This window comes from Rhea americana, unplaced genomic scaffold (genome assembly GCF_003343005.1).
Source record: "Rhea americana isolate MKP2758 unplaced genomic scaffold, rheAme1 scaffold_378, whole genome shotgun sequence".
Taxonomy (NCBI): domain Eukaryota; kingdom Metazoa; phylum Chordata; class Aves; order Rheiformes; family Rheidae; genus Rhea; species Rhea americana.
The window spans coordinates 32,797-48,085 of NW_028186510.1; the positions used below are offsets into that span (position 1 = coordinate 32,797).

Genomic DNA, 15,289 nt, shown 5'->3' on the forward strand with positions numbered 1-15,289 from the left:
AGCAACGGACTGCCGGGCACCCGCCACGGCAGGGATGCGGGCTGACGGGCACCTGGCTYGGGCAAGCTGAGCAGTGCCCACGGACGCAGAACAGGGGCCGTACAGGCACGTCTCTACGAGGCATCGCCGTGCTCTCCCCACTCTTCTCCTGGTCCGCACAGGAGTTTCAAGGGCAGGTTTAACTTAAGGTAAGGATGCTGGTTCAGGAGCAAGAGGCAGGTGGCAACAACACTGGGACCGAAAGCCCCTGCAAGGCCTTTCTGTGAAAGGCATCCTATGTTTGGCYGAGATGAGGGTTCTGCGAAGGAAAAACATATAAATTCACCGCTACCGCAACCCAGATCTTCATCCTGTTTATGACGGCATCTGTGCTGGGACACAGTCAGGGAACAACGCAGGAGAACATTGYATTCAGACATCAAGTTTCTGGGTAAGGCAAGCTCCCCTTCCACCACCCTCCCACACACCCTGGAGCTCACCTCCCTCCACAGCAGCCTGCTCAGCAGTCACTGGGTTCGGGGAGGCTTCTAGACTAATAGATGATTTTCACCCAGCAGCTCAGAACCATTACTTTCACTTCACACCTCACACCCGAGGCTAGGACACCCCCTCCAGTGCTTCTGCTGCCAGAAATAAAAGTTAAGACCATCTCTACCAGGATGCTACTTCCCCAGCCCTGTCCCTGAATACTCCTATGTCCTCAAAAGCCAGCACTTCTTGCAAAAGCAGAGTAAAGCGYTGCTTGCTCTCGAAAAGGGACCTGAGAGCACAGAATGGACATGAAAGAAAAGCTGCCTYGGGTTTCGCAGACACGCAGAGCCGAGGAAGCCTTTCTCTCTTCCTCCGCCGCAGCCACAGCGACGTGCTGCACCTTTGCTTTACACCAACAGGCGTGAGTGCGGCGGAGAGCGTCCTGCCCGGCCTCACGCCGGCGGGCCACCGAGGCTGCGCAGAACCCACCTGGCAAAAGGAAAAGGCTCGGCGACAAGCTGCCGCAGGAGGACTTTGTCAGCAAAGTTCCCTTCCCACCCTGCTGCGATGGGCTTGGGTCAGCCTGGCATCAGGGCTCTTTTACACTGTTTGCTGTTAAACTTGGAGGTTTGCCCCCTCTCTCCCAGGCCCAGGAGTGCATGTGTGCATGCATTTAAACGCTAGAGGGATAAAATAGCAAAATTTGGGGAGATCTCAGACTCCCACTCAATGAAATCAGCTCTCCCCATCAGAGCAAGCGGAGGCGGGCCTGCACCCTGCTCTCCCAGCCCGAGGAGAGACCAGCCGCTGCCCCAGGGYCRACCCRTCGATACAGCCCTTCCCTCCGCTRGCYGAGCCACCCTGCCCTCGTGCGCGGRGCGCAGCACRGCRCCGCRCRCGCCCTCGCTTCCCTCCCCGCTCCGCTCCRGTCCACCGAGAAAGACCCGCGGTTCAGGCTCGCTCCCGTTCACGCAGCCCCTGAACTCAGGAAAACGAGCCAAGACCCGAGAGCAGCGATCCTCGTCACAACGTGAAAATCCCACCGAGCCGAGGAGGGGCCGCGGCGCCATCGTCACGCCGAGCAACGAACACCCCGCGACAAGACAGCCGGCAGTCAGTCGCAGACCCACACCCACCCAGCACAGCCAGAGCACAGCGCAGCGCAACAGCTACCCGGTTGCTGGGCGACACGGTTCCTTCTTCACTTTGCGTGGGCTGGGGAGGTCAAGACGAGCGCTCGGCTAGTCCCTCGAGGAAGGGGACAGCCCAGAAGTCCCGTTATCTCAGGCTGGGGACRGGTAACGGTGCGGCACCGTCGCTCTGGCTGCCCCGACCACCTCCCACGCTCCCTCCGCAGGTGGAGCCCCCGCGGTTCCTTGGGGGAGCGCGGCTCCGCTTCCCCACGCTGCCGAACTGCGGAAGAACCGTCCTCCCGCTGGCGGCCCCCCCGCCTCTCCTCCAGCTCCCTCTTCAACGAGGAGTCACGGCGTCGGCAAGTCAGCGTTTGAGGGGGATGCTGCCCGCAGGATGATCCGTGCTTCGTCACGGCCGGATGAGGCTCTGGAGAAAGCCCAAGCAGAGGTGTTTTGGCTCGCGTGAGTCAGAGGGTCCAACCACACGGCGGGGCGAGATCTCCCACCGCCTGCCGTGGGAGAGCTCCTAACAGCTCAGCTTACGGAGCACAAACCACAGCCGCATCCCACGGGCCCGGCAGCGCAGAACGGGAGAAGAGGACAAGGCAAGGCACGGTCGTCCGAGCRCTGCGTCGCACAGGGAGCGCTATCAAGCGGCAGGAATTGTTCAAGAGCAAAGAGCCAACGTTACCCTTTTGAGGATGTCCTCAGAGATCCCACAGCCTTCAACCCCACGTGTGCTTCCTTCCGGCATTGGGAGGGATCAGCTGTAGCTAGGACGGAGGACTCAACATCTGTTCTCCAAAGGATGAGGCATATTTCCCAACCCCTTTCCTATAAGGAAAGCAAATTCTTGGACGCGCATGGCTCTGCTCTCCTTTTCCTCCAAGCCCATGCTGAGCGACAGGCTCCAAACCATTCATCCACCCGGGGGAGATTTCCTCCCCTGTGGGGGGAACTTGTCTGAACACCAGCCATTYGCACGGGGAAGCCAGGCCTTCCCCTCCCCGGGGACCGGGATACCAGAGCCAAAGGGACACACTCAGCACTTTTTTTTTTCCCCCCCCCCACAGCATTCAGAGAGGCTCCCAAATAACCCCGGGAGCCCAGATGCACAGGAGACTAGAAGCAGATTGTTCCTCTCTGACATTTACCACAGGTCTCACCACAAGGCAAAAGGCTTGAGAATGGCTGGAGCAGGCTCTGCTCCATAAACCAACCGTCTCACAGCATTCCCAGCTGCTCCCAACTTCCTGGGACCAGGAGACCAAAGCTAACAGGGCACTAGCATCTTCAGCCTGTAACTAGCCACAGAAGGCTCAAAAGCGTTCCCTCCACTCACCATTTCCACCACCTCCTCACATGCAAAGCACAGCGAACAGCCAGTACGTAGTAGCCCTGCACACTACTGAAAACGTGCTCTCACAGCAGGCAGGGGAAAGGCTTCCCCGCAGCACGTAGCGGCAGACTGAGGATTTCTTTGCAAAGGTACAAACCCATTCTCAGTGCCAGCGATGCTCGTTCTTCTCCGGGGAGCCCCGTCTCCAGAGGGAGCACAGTCATACTGCTTTGCAGCGCGGGACATCTCTGCTGAGGGAACCGAGTTGCGCAGCAAGTCCAGGGCAAACTCTGTTTCTCTGATCCTCTGGCTTTCCACGTAGCCAGGCTTGAGCAAAATACTCTTTTTTGGTCATCCCCACTGTATAGCCGGGGCTGCTTGACCAGAGTCCAGACCACCAGAGAGATGGGATGGTACCAAATATGGTTGCAGCTGTTTCAAAGTTTGTATTTGCCATCCCTGAACACGTACAAATTACCAGATCTGCAAAGCCAAGTGGGACACCCCAGAAGAGACTGCATCCACTACACCCAGCTGCCATCCAGACCATATGGCTCTAAGGGCTGTGCACATACCTCCTTCCCTCCCAGCAACCCAGGCAAGAATCCAACTACCAGCATTAGGCATCTTATCTTCCTAATGTTCCTAGTTACAAGCTCCAGGGGGGTTTTCCAGGCAGCTGATGCAAACGATAAATGCCCCTTGGCTCTTCTACTACTCTTTGCAGCAGGTGGTTCAAAGTGCATTACCGAGGAAGTGTCATTACAGAAGAGGAAACTGAGGCACGTCGAGGCAAAGAAAGCCAGCAGCAGAAGAGGGCGAAGAGCTTGTGTCCCCCAGAGGTTGCTGTTTCCCTTAATTCATCTGCAAACAAAAGGGCCCTGAACACAGGTGACCTCCAGTGCAGGGGGCTGCACCCTGGCTTGCATGACACAGCCAGTCCTGTCCTACGGGTGGGTTGGAGGCCTGACCGGAGCCATCATAAGATTGGTTTCAGACTGGTCTCTTCTTTGGTACACATTTCCTGGAAGCACGTGGAGCAGATGCCCATAGGTAGAGTTCATCCAGCACGTCCTCCCTCCTACTCGCCAGCACCACATCGCACAGGCACCACGTCTTAACAGCCATCGACTTTCTGCCAAGGGAGCACAGAAGGAGGCTGGTGGGTGTTTCTCTCCGGCTCCATCTCTTTGCCACTGCAGTGCCAACACTCTGCTTTGGGGGAAAAGGAGGGCATCTCTGCCCTAAAATCTGAGTGGAGGGGGAAGGAGAGGAGAGCTGTGCTATACCACTCAAAAAAAAATCAGTGCAGAGCCAGAGAAGTGCAGGGAGCACTTACAGGGGATCTGAAAACTCAGCAGCATTTCCTAAGCAGAGAGGAGGACTCGCTAGCTATGGGCCAGACAGTTTGGGGTGGCCGTGTACCTCCATGAGGGACAGTGCTGGGAACTTCAGTGCTACAGAGGGACCAACTTCTGCCAGGAGACCGCAAAGTCCACCTGGGCTGCTTTGAAAAACCAGCCTCTCTTCCATTCACATTCCTCAAGTTTTCTCCAAGGCAACTGCTGTATGACAGCTTTGCCCAGCACCTCAAATAACAGGGCTTCCAGCCCCTCTGCAGAGGCCAAGGCAGGGGACGGAAGCCACGCAGTACCGCGGGAGCTAAGCCGCRGCCTCAGCCTCACCTCCAAGATCTGAGATAGTTTTCCACATCCCAAGGGGTCAAGCAGAGCATTCTGGGGCCTTCAGGGAAAAGGTGTTTCAGGAAGGGCTTACAAATTGGCTAGACACATCCCAGCTACATTTTTCACTGAGAAGAGAGATACACGAGGGCTCTGGCTCAGCATACATCCAGGCCTCTCTGTACTGACTGCCAAAGGCTGGTACGCAGCGACAGTTCGGTGTGTGTGACAGCAGGGATCCCCAGCTCCTCTTCCCATCTGGAGACTGTCATTCTGCTGAGATCCACTTGGCCTAATGTCATGCAAATCACTACCAAACCCTTTTCTGTCAGCAGGATCTGGGTTGGCATAAGCACTTTYAATAGTAAGCTTTTTTTTTTTTTCCTTAACCCACATCCTTTTGACAGAACCAGGTTAGGTAGCAGCCGTGCTGGCAGATCTGAGGTAGCTTTTTGCAAGACAAGGCAAGGAAGAAAAGGGGTGCCTGAGACCAGCAATCTCTTCGGTCAACCAGAACGTGGCTGATTGCAACTTTCCCAACTTCCCTAAGGCCACACGGAGGTGGCGACAAAGCTAGCGACTGAACCAGCTCTGCTCTGTCCCAGCCCGGTCACTTCACTCCAGAGCAGGCCCTTCTCCCTGGAGAGTCCCGGAGGCAGGAGGAAGAGTGGGCGCCACTTCCATGGGCAACCAGACTGTTTCCGTTTCTGGCTTGCAGAGCTGCAGCGCCGCCAAACTGAGCTGTCTTGCATTTCAAACACCATTTCTCCCCTCCTTTCTCCCTCAGGCTGCCCGGAGCCCCACATATCTCCTCCCAAATTACTACTAAACCTTAAGAATTGGGAAGGAAAGAGGGGGCGCGGAGGGGACTGCTTCCAGCGAGGGTTCACAAGGCTCTCTCTCTGCCAAGGGCTGTCATGCTCCTTGCCCTGAGATGCCACATGGGAACAGACTCACTCCTACCCTGGCTTAAGTGCTCTGCTCCCACCTCTCCACTCTAACAGGGAAGAGTCATGCAGCAGGGACAGCTTTCCAACCCTTCCTAAGGCAACCGAGGACCCGCAGCCCAGAATATGGGGAGGAAAGAGCAGCAAGGAAGCACCCTGCAGTTAATCTCTATTACAAAGCAGCAGGGCAGAGGGATGCTCAGTGGTGTGACAATATCCATCAACTTGCACGCAAGTGTCAGCAGCATCTTCAGAGAAGCAATGAGTGATCCATGAGGCATTCGTCTTCCCTCCCCCTCCATTACAAGACTGAGCAGTTCAATCCATCACACATTTTTCCTCGCAACCTCTCTCTAAGGTACAGAGGTGACCTGCTTATTTTACGGATGGGAACTGAAGCAGTAAGAAAGTGTGYGACATGTCCATGGTCTCACAGAAAAAAAGGGCACAGAGGAAGGTGTTTCYCAACTAACTGGAGATGAACTGGGGCAAGTTCTCAACACCTACACAAACACCCCAACCTTCTGGCTTGGCGGGAAGGTTAACAGAACAGACGAGCCAGAACCCTACATCCCATTCCTGCTACCACCACAGATTATTCAGGGTCTTTATACTCCTCCATCCTTCAATTTCTTATCTGAAGAACCAGATTCACAACCCTTCATTAAGTATCATGACAGCTTTGTGGATTAAGGACTCAGCCTGGTTTTCCATCCACCTCCACATCAGAAAGGCATATTGCAAAGGTTCAGTTTCCCCTTTCCCCTTATTCACCACGCACGCCCATTTTGCACCACATGAAAGGGCCACGGCTAAAACAGAAGCACCTCAAAGGCGGCTACAGAAGTGTTACTGACTTAGAAAGGTACAGGCACACTTATGAACTTCTCAAGGTGTTCATCCAAAAGGTTATCACCTCTCAAACAGGTACCTATAGTACAGCCTCAGTGGTTCCTCCCCACAGCTGTAACTGCTCAAGACCTACTTCTCTGGATCCTATACAAAAAACTTAATTTATAAAAACAGAGGAAAGGAACATGCAGGATACACCCTCTCCTGCCCCCCCCCCCAAAAAAATATAAAACCCCATTCTTATCTTGCTACTGTTAACACCTGAAACGTTATTTGCATGTACAAACTGTCCCTTCTCCCTCTTTTTCTGGGCTCTCACTTCTCTGATCTTTGTCCTGGAGACCACAGCCAACACACATTCCCTCTTCTCTAGTGAACACTTCCAGCCGAAACCCAAACTTTGCTTTTCAGAGCCAGTCACTCATGTTACTAGTTCCAGTCACCTTTTCCCAGTCTCTGCAGACAGAACTCAACTCCTTTGGCTTCCCTGTTTGCTCTGCAGCCAATTTGTGGGCCTGAACCCATCAATGCTCATTATGAAAATGGGCCAAGATTTCCCAGAGCTGTACAGTACTTCCAGGTGCCCAGCTGCAGCCAGTGCCATGGGCCAGGGCTCAGAGGAGCCAGCTAATTACACTTGGGAACATGAGCCCCTCTAAGGCCTTAGAGATTGGGAATACAAGAACAGAAGGGCTTCACGTTGGCTGAAGGTGAAAAAACAACAACAAAAAAAAGCCAGTATGCCATCTTCTTATAGAGCCACCTGATCCCTGCTCTGCTCTGGACTTCAGCACCCTGCCAATTCCTGAGCTGGAAGGGGCTTTGACGCTCTCCGACAAAAGCCTTTGCTTTCCAAATGCCAAACCGGTCAATAAAAGCTGGAGCCATGCTCACAGCTGCTTCAGCTGGACTTGGCTCTCCATGTTGTAGCTCCGGGCAATGATTTAGGGCTGCCTGCAAGCACTTTGTTACACTAGGAGGAGGAAGTTCTCAACCTTTCAGAGCTRCACACAGGAGCCTGGGCAAAACCTTCTCTTGGGGCTGGCTCACAAGCTGGGTGCCTTTGATTTTGCTTCAAGAGAATTTTTTTTTTTTTTTTTTTTGTAGCTAAGCAAAATGCAGCTGTAACAGTCAAGTATGGCAAAAACCATCCAACCAAGAGCACAGAGCACGAGAAGTCAGGTCAGGTCTAGCACAGACATTCACCTTGTAACTAAGGAAGTTCATCCAGATCCACACTTGCTAGCTTACCCTGTGTGTAGAGGGCAGGTAGCTGCCTTGCTTAAGGCCACCTAAGGAGGGAGGATTGAGTTGGGAGAAGAAYGCAAAGTTTGTCTCAATCATCCTTCCTCACACACCACAATCAGCTCTTCTTCATCTTTGGAGGAGGAGGAAGGTGAAGGAGGACAGGAAACGCCACAAGCACCTCATCAAGCAGGTCCAGGGAAGGGGAAATCCTGCCATTAACAGGATCCACTGCAGAGGATTTTGCAGCTGATGAACTCCAGCCACCACAGACTACAGTGAAAGCAAAAGCAGCAGAGCATTTCGTTTCAGATAAGCTTCTTTCATCGGGAAGTTTACACACGCTTCAGCCTGGCCGCCCACATCAGCCCATTTGGATGTTCCCCCAGCTGGAAAGCAACTCCAAACCTGTGCCTTTAAATCCCCSTTGGCAGTAGGAGCAGAGGACTGGGGCTGTGCGAGCAGACACACCCTGCGCTGTGCGCYGCCTGCTACACTGCTACAGCCTCCGGAGCACACAAACATTTCCTTCCAGCCGCTCCTGCGCTGCAGCTCAGCAGAGAGCTGCCTCAATACCTGCCACACCAGAAGAGGAACACAGGCTGTTTTATATAACCCTGCAAATACAGTGGCTTCCTACTCCTTTCCTGTAATCCCCTGCTTGTCCACAGCACGGGAAACTCTTCTCTCAAACTTTTTCCTTAAGTCAAATATTTAGAGGCTACAGGCATTCCTCATCATATGAGCAAGTTAAATATTGGCCCTAAAACAACAGCAAGTGCCTTTAAACGATTCTGGCTGCAGAAGCACTGCTCTGGACTTTGATTTCTGGCTCTAAATAAGAACAGGAGCAAAGCACTGTGTGTTATATACTCTTCTCTAGGAGACATCAGAAGGCAGGTCCCTCTGTGTCCCCCGCCAGGACCCCAACAGGCAGCGGGAACTGTCCCTTGCTAGTGCTTTATCCCACCCCAGGTGCCTGCCGCCACCAAGCCAAGCCCTCTGCAGCACATCCTCTGCACCATGCCCAAGTCTCGTTTCCAGGTCCACACGTGTACTCGGAGAGACACTACAGAAGACTTACTGGGAACCGTAGGTGCCACGAGACTGCAGCCAGGACATTTGTAACCTCTCCTTCCTTCCTTCCTTAACCTCTCCTCTGCTGGCTGTGCTGCCAGGACTGCCTCCGTTCTCACTTGCTGTTCAAGCTTACCTCCCTAGTGCATAAAATGCTCTGGGCTGTCCCTGCTACACAGGTAGCCCAGCTACCTGGCAGAGGTGCTAGCCRTGGTGAGGAAGTACCCCAACAAGGTAGAGACCCAAAGAGTCCGAGAGAGGTGAGCACGAGAAAGGGAGAGGGGAGAGCGAGGAAGAAAATTGCAGGGAGGTCAGGACACCTGGAGCACATTTTGCACACAGGCTCTGGGATGCTGCGGGTATTTTCCACGCCGAACAGGGGAGGAGTGCTTCCGTCACAACCCCGTCTCGCCATTCCCAAGTGGCCAGAGCCTCCGCAGAGAGCCAGCTTCACCTCAGCCCGGAGCAGTTCTGCAATGCCCAGCCACTCCGAGCCAAGCCCATCGGCAGACGAGCCTCTGCTGCTCACACACCTCCTGCTGAAGGCAGGCCTGCGTCTGCACTCCACAAGCTAAGGCAAAGCACGTGCCAAAACCACCTGAAACCAGAGTATGTTCAGATGGAGAGTGTCTGACCACTGTTTCTCAGCAGCAAATGCCACAACAGCTTTACCAATAGATTTGGCTAGAGAAAGGTTACCACAAYGCAGTGCAAGTGTGCCTGAAAAACATGCTGCATAATATCACAAGTTCACAGCACTTATTCTATATCCAGCTCAATTCAGCGTGGTGTAAGTGTTAGCTGAGCCTCCCTTTTACATTCCTGAACTCGGAGCCTGCAGATCTGGTGAGCCCTAGGAGCAGTCTTTCTTTGCTCCCACACTCCAAGCAGCTGGCCGAGGAAGGAGAACACGGGCCCGAACAACGGAGAGCTGCTTCCTAGCAACATCCCTTGCTATCGCTCAGAGACACGTACATCCAGCTAACCGAGCTCCTGCTTCAAGTTCAGCCTGCAGGGTGTCTCTATCAGCCAGCAGCACAGAATAGCCATGATGGTCCTTGCGTGCTGGAATTCTCTCTTCTCATTCCCCCCTTCCCTGCACCAAGACACCTACCACAACATTTTAGGCTGAAGATTTGCTTCAAAGCTCTGACAATCTCTTCTCAGGATCCCCTTACCAGGTATACATCACTCTGAAAACAGCACGGGTTTATCCCTCAAAGCACTTCCTATTCTTTCCCCAACCACAGAAGCCCACTGAACAACTAGCTCCAGCATGCAAATTTGTGCATGAATCCCCATGGCTCAAGCCAGAGACTAGTCTGTACCTGTCAGCATCAACACCTCCAATACCTTGTCCCATGCCATGCTGCCCCCAAACCCGTCAATGGAAAAGGCAACTGCTGCTCCAAAGATTTGCTGCTAGAAAACATGAGCAGTCTCGTCCAATACATATAACGTATCTCCATTTCTAATGCATGTTCTCATTAGTTTCGTTAACATTCTCTGTGCTAGGGAGTACAAAAGCTAAACTTCAAATAAAACCTACAACACCCTCAGGGTAAGAGAAATCTACATAGTCGGGAGTGGGGTTATTCCAGGAGAGCCTTGGTCTGTCCCTTGCCAACACAGGTAACGTGGAAGATACTGGAAAATCCCACTCTCACCTGGCATCAAACTGGAGAAACTAGGTAGAGAGAGTACAAACTTCATCACCTCGAAAGGCCTATGCCAACAAAGGAAAACAAAAAGGGTTTCTTGCTTTGTTGTTATACCTCAGTGTTATCTCAAAACCAAGAAGCAGCAAGATTTTCTTCCTGAAGACACATCCATCAATAACCATCTATAAGAATGGATCTTCTGAGCAGTAGAAGCATCACATCTCCACTTTAGTTTTGTGCTGGCTTACTACTGACCTTTCAGAGCCCATTCACCCCCTAACATCCTGTCCAACACCCCYAGGCAACAGTCACACTCAGCGTGACTTTCCAGCGTCCGGATTGGAAAGGAAATGACCCACTCAAGACTGGCCATACTCACCCAGTATCCATGAAACCCTWCCAGCACTCCTCCTCGTGCAGAGGTCTGCCCAGCTGCAGACTAGCAGGGCTGCAAAACTCTACCAAAGGAAAGTTGCAGAAAAAAACTAAGTTCAAGACCAATATTAACTCCATAGCAATTAACTTAAGAACATCGCTCTCAGGCTGACAAAGCCCAAACATCACCTGTTAAACATCTAACTTATCATTTGGAATGCAAATGCTAGGCCTCCTTCATTAAAAAACATTACATTAAATAACAAAGGGTTATGGGACACTCTTTGGTTGGTGGACATAAAAACAAATGATTAAAAAAAAAAATCTCTCCATCCAGGTTCTCAGCATCTCTGCAGGAGTCCAACAAGGGCTTAATTTCCAAGATCTGTCTGCAACAGTGTCTTRGCTCATCCCAGCTACTGCCCCTGTATTCAACATGCTGCCACCTCTGTTCCACAAACATCAAACAAACCAGCACTTTCCAGCTCTTTTTCAAAGCACCGTCCACCCCATACGAAGTCACGCAGTCGAATACAGCCTCCAACATCCAACCCTGGGGAGAAAGCCGAGAAGCCTGTAGCGCTGGGAGTCCCTTCCCAGGCCCGAGGCTGAGCTAGTCTGTACCTGGAACAGGATTCCAAGTTTCCCTCAAGTCACCATCTTACTGCAAGTCTTTTTAGCAGAAGAGATCACGGGAGTATTCAATTTTACTACCTCAGGTGAACTAGCCTCTAGACAATCAAGACATTCATTTCCTAGAAGTGAGAGTGCTTATGCTGCAACTACATTTTAAACAACACTAGTCTGATTACAGGGGAGAAGGCAGATGCCAGCAGGATATCATTTGGAAAACGAGAACTGTCACTAACCTTCCAGGAGGAGAATACAGACTTTACCGGCACTGGAAACTCTTCCTGGACATGTAGCAAAATTTGTCCATGACCTTTTCAGAACTAAGGAAGCCATTTAAAGCCTTTCAAGAGCTAATCGCATTCCTCTGCCCCAGGAACATGCTCTCCTTATTGTGGGCCATAAAAGAAATCAGGGACATCTCACGCCACGCAGCATTCTAAAGTGCCCTGCAAGGTTTTACCTGCAAGTTTCTGCTTACCTGAAGAACCATTTCCTAAATCACAAAGCACGGGATCAGCTCAAAACTTAAGCACACCAATCTGCTGTAAAATTACCATTGCAGCAAATGGAACACATGCTTTTTGTTTTCCACGCATTACAAGCATTTACATCCAGTACTCACTGTACCCATTTTTCCTCCCGATCACAACAGTGTTGTCACAACCAGATAGACCTCTGAAGCAGAGGTGAAGAGCACAACTCTGCATACCTCTAGGCAAGACAAGCCTTGAAAGAGTAGATCCATGCTTCACACCAGCTACCAAAGCGCCATCCCAACAGCTGATAATGTAGTAAAGACAGGGCAGGGGGATATTTTGGAACAACTCAACCAGGTGCATGCCCTGCATTAACTYTTTTTTTCCTTTCTTTCTAAGTCAGTTATGAGGAATCAGGGAAAACACATGCAAGAGGAGGCTCTACCTAACAGAAAGTCAGCTCAGCGTTGCAGCATGAGCAAGGATTTAAGAGAACTGGCGAAAAGGCAGAGGGCAACTAGAGTGAACCTGAGAGCCAGAACGAGCCCAAGCAGTCTCTGTGCAGCTGCTCCAGCAGAAAGTCACCTTTATATTTTCCTCACAACTGAATCTTGCYTCTTCTCTACAGCTACGGACTTACCGGAGGTACTGACTGCCAGTAGAAGAATAAACATCCACTCTAGTAAAAACCAAAACTATTTATAAACACACAGCTTTTCTAACGGGAAGAGAACTTTTTCTCCAGCAGAATTCCAGTGTCACAATGGGATTTGTTCCCCCTTCCTCCCCTCCTAGCTCTTACGGTGCTGAACTAGTACAAGCAGCTCCACATCTGGGCCAGCAGAAGGAGGCTCCGTTCCACGGCATCTCACTGTGCCAGGCCAAGCCAAGTCTGTCTAGTCAAAGCCCAACGACAGCACTGAGGGCAGAGCCATTCCCACAAGCTCCGAGCAGAAAGCAACTGCAAGCACACAAAGGAAGTTCCTACGTTAGTATCAGAGTCTTTGCCCTCTCAGCAACATCACAAGGGAAGATGAGAAATCACAAGAGTAGTGCGAGGCAGAACAGGTTACTGAGCAGAGGTCCGAAACTCCACGTTAACCTGCCCTGCCTGCAAGGCACTTTTCACTGAAAAGAACATAAGAGTCCATGCTGCAGCCACGAGGGCTGCATCACTTGCATTTAAACTGACCAGGAAGGGGCCAAAGCACAACAGGACCTGCCACTCACCAGAGACTTCCTTACCATCTCAGACGAGCTTCTGGGGATCTGTAGTGCTGCAGTTCCCCCATCTGAAAAACGCAGACRGACAGCTGCCTACTCTGACAGTCTCACGCTAGGACTAGTCCTTTTACCAGCTCTGTGAGACCCCCAGACTCCAAGAGCTATGGATATATGTAAGATGGGCTGGTCAAAGCAAAGGACTGCAGTTCAGAGCAAAGCCCATCACAGCATCGCTCAGCCACAGGAGCTAGGAAAACCACTGCTTGTATCACAGGGCAAAGAGAAGCCTGTAGAACACAATCAGGCCCAACTAAGACCAGTAAACATGTTTATTGGCAGTTGCTCTAGGGCATCATCTCTTCCAGCCTAGCGGGGCTGGAGGGTAGGGGGAAAAATACTGATTGACCATAAGCACAAGCCTCATGTCATTCGCATTGATCCGCTGAGTCACTCTCATAATAACACTTTTGACAACGCTTGGGCTGCACAGGAGCTGAGAAATGGAATACAAAAAAAAAAAAAAAAAAAAAAAAAAAAAAAAAAAGAAAGAAAAGAAAAAGAAAAGAAAAGAGGCAATGCAGTCTCTCTCTACTGTACTCCAACACCAGCGGAGCGAGGCACTCACAGGGCAGAATTCAGAAACCTGCTGAACTACAAGTGCCAACTTCCTCCTCTTCACTCACTCTTCTGAAGAGTGCTGCAACAAGAAAACCAAACACGAACCACACTGCAGGGGCAGTAATACAGAGCTCCATTCAGTGCTCCCAAAGAAACTGCTCTACAGAAAAACATTCTCCCCTGCTAACGGCTACCAACTGTACCCCAGTCATTTTGATGCAAGTGTAAACTAGGAAGGCAGCTGTTTTTGCAGAGAAAACTACAGAACAGACTTATAAGGCATTACAGATTTATAAACCAACTACTAAGAGATCAAATCCCAATGCAGTTTGGTATCAGAAGGCAGCAGCTCCTACAAGCTAATTAGAAAATCAGCAGGCCACCTTTGGCCATGGAGCTGGAGAGGAACTCAGAGGCTCCCCAAATGTGCACAGCACCACTAACTTGGGAGAAGCTGCCACCAGCTTGGCAGCAGATTTGCTTTTGATCATCTTTTGCCTGTGCCACAGGACTACAACCCATTTAGGGGACTAAGAGGCGATAAGCAGTGAAACACCGGTCAACGCCAATTTTACCTGAAATGCACTGAATTAAAACAAAACCAAAAAAAGTTTTGGCAAGTTACTCACTGCAGTCAAGCTTACCAGGCCACAGAGAAGGCCTCTCCACACTATCCCCATGGAGGCCTCCTGCCCTAATTTAGAGCAATTCTTTTTCAGACACATTGGCAAACACCAAACCTTTTCTCCAATCTGTTATATAAGGCCCAATTTTTAAACCTCTGTGCTGGCAGTGGGCAGATGGGGGCACGCTGTGTGCGGCACGCTGACAGGACAGTCCAGCTGGCAGATGAACTTACACACTCCTCAGAATTCATTTCCAGATAKCCAACCACTTGTTGTACAAAAGGAAAACAAACAGATTAGTTCACGAGGCAACTTCCAAACACACCGGTGCAAACCATCCACACACCAACCATCAGCACAGGAGCAAGTTTCCAGTTACCTTCAACTTGTTTAGAACAGACTAATTTCATGGCAACCCAAACGAGGTTTAACAAACTTCATTCTCAAACTTCAGAAAYGCATATAACATGGCGGGTCCCTAAGCAGTGCTGGCTGCAAAAGCATTTCCTTAAAAGAAAAAAAAAAAACTCTTTTCCTAACACCCCCATAACTTCAATTTGTTTAACCTACAGGTCCAAGGGCCCCAACTGGAGTCACTTCTGCCAGTCACYGAACAGGAGCCACAGGCCTCCGCCGGCTCCGCTCCCTGCTCGCGAGGCTGGCACGAGGGAGCTGCTCCTTGTGCGCAAATCTCCCCTTTCAGCTGCCTGAGGAACAGTTAAAGTCAGCTCCTTTCTGGTGGGGGCAGACACAGGGTGTGTGTGTGTGTGGGGGGGGATTTTTCCAGTTTCTCACGTTCATCCTTAACAGCTTTGCTAAGGGGTGGGGGGGGAAAGCTATTTTAAAGCCCAGGATTCAGCACAACCCCTTTCCCCAAATAAACACTTCCCAAGCCCGCTGGAGAAAGAGGAAAGCCACATACAAAGGAGC

General features: G+C 51.3%; 1 protein-coding gene across 3 annotated transcripts in view; it reads right to left on the reverse strand.

Annotated features, from left to right (window-relative positions):
- Positions 1–15,289, reverse strand: part of CSNK1G2 (casein kinase 1 gamma 2) — a 48,484-nt gene that overhangs the window by 32,481 nt on the left and 714 nt on the right. The window contains exon 1 of one of the 3 annotated variants that reach the window (XM_085313128.1): positions 1,645–1,692. The exons of the other annotated variants lie outside the window; for them this stretch is intronic. The gene's annotated coding sequence lies outside the window, so the exon portion shown is untranslated. Of the gene's footprint in view, positions 1–1,644; positions 1,693–15,289 lie in introns of those variants that run through there. 3 annotated transcript variants of the gene reach the window in all.